Genomic DNA, 1634 nt, shown 5'->3' with positions numbered 1-1634 from the left:
TGCCAAATTTGGCTGGGTAGTTTGCCGGATTTTCACATGAACACCCACAACAGCACATACAAACTTTCCTAAAAATAAGAGATACTTACATTCCTCCAGGGGTGAATATTGATTATGTCAGATTGAATCTCTTCCCATTTTCTTTAATCGGGGAAGCAAAGAGGTAGTTATATGCTGAACCACCACTCTCTATTACTTCTTGGGAAGATCTAGCTCAGAAGTTCCTTATTTGATTCTTTCCATCAGGGAAGAATGCACATTTAAGAAGCGAGATTTTAAGTTTTAGACTGAAAGAAGGAAAGAATCTTTACCAATCTTGGAAGAGATTTAAAAGTATGCTCAGAAATTTCCCTCACCATCATCAGTCTAATGATGTTCTTGTTCATACTTTCATTGAGGGGTTAGAGCTAAATACCAAGATTCTCTTGGATTCAGCAGCAGGTGGACAAGCTCTTGAGAAGACTTATGATGAATTATACGCACTGCTGAATCATATTTCACAAGGGAATCTTGAATGGCAAGCTGACTCAAGGGGTGTTCCTAAGAAGGTTGTAGTTGAATTTGAGGTAGATTAGTTCACTGCTTTATCAGCTTAGCTTATAGCAATGCAAAATTAGATGCTTAGTTTAATACAATAAAGTTGGGAGTTCTGCAAGCAGTAGCTACAACTAATGCAATTCAATAGGTTAATTCTTAGTGTGATGTTTGTGGAAGTAGTGAGCATACAGCAGATGCTTGCGCAGTTAATCCAAATATTGTTAATTATGTGGGCAATGCAAATTATCCTGGACAATAGAATTTTTGTAAAATCAATAACCCCAATTGGAGGAATCATCCCAATTTCTCATGGAGTGGAAATTAGTCATAAAACAATAATTAGTATTAGGGGCAGTACAATAGAATCAACAGTAGGTTTAGAATAATCAAGCTACTACCCAAATAAGTCATATAAGGGAGATGTTGAAGCAGTTTTTAGCTAATCAAGCATAAATGGTAGTAGATTTAAAAAGTCAACAGGTAGATATGAAAACTCAGCATTAATTACTAGGAATTTGGAGTTACAACTTAGTCAGATTATAGGAGCACAAAACACTAGACCTCAAGGAGGCTTACCTAGAGATATAGAGGAAAATCCAAAGCAGGTAAATATAGTCACAACAAAGAGTGGGTTGTAGTTAAAGGAGGTAGTACTTGAGCAGGTTAGTCCCACAATTATTGCTGATGATCCTTATAAAAATGAGGAGAAAAGGGTCAAAGAAAAAACTGCAGGCAATGAAATTCAATTGGAGAAGAAGACTATACCTTTACCCTTTGATCAAAGCCAGTGAAAGCTCCAAGAAGAGACAAGTTACAAGAATTTTTTAGATATTCTAAAGCAGGATCATGTAAATCTTTCTCTTGTTGATATTCTACATAGTGTTCCAAAATATGTGAAGTATTTGAAGTACATAGTGACAAACAAGAACCGGTTGATAGAGTATGCTATGATACACTTACCGAGGAGTGCACATAAAGCTGAAGGATCTAGGTAGTTTTACTTTATAGATCATTATTAAGTAGGCCATCAGTGCCTGTGGATTGTTTGACTTAGGGGCGAGCATAAATCTTATGCACATATTTTGGTACTAAAAGAT

At 36.0% G+C, this 1634-nt stretch overlaps 1 non-coding gene across 1 annotated transcript; it reads right to left on the bottom strand.

The window, feature by feature from the left end:
• Positions 1–257: 257 nt before the first annotated feature.
• LOC124887499 lies at positions 258–364 on the bottom strand. The gene has a single exon (XR_007045272.1). It is a non-coding gene; the product is annotated as a small nucleolar RNA R71 (small nucleolar RNA).
• Between the last annotated feature and the right edge of the window lie 1270 nt (positions 365–1634).

The sequence above is a fragment of the Capsicum annuum genome, chromosome 9, assembly GCF_002878395.1.
Source record: "Capsicum annuum cultivar UCD-10X-F1 chromosome 9, UCD10Xv1.1, whole genome shotgun sequence".
NCBI lineage: Eukaryota > Viridiplantae > Streptophyta > Magnoliopsida > Solanales > Solanaceae > Capsicum > Capsicum annuum.
Note: the sequence above shows the minus strand (reverse complement) of the source record. Positions and strands in the feature narration are given on the sequence as shown.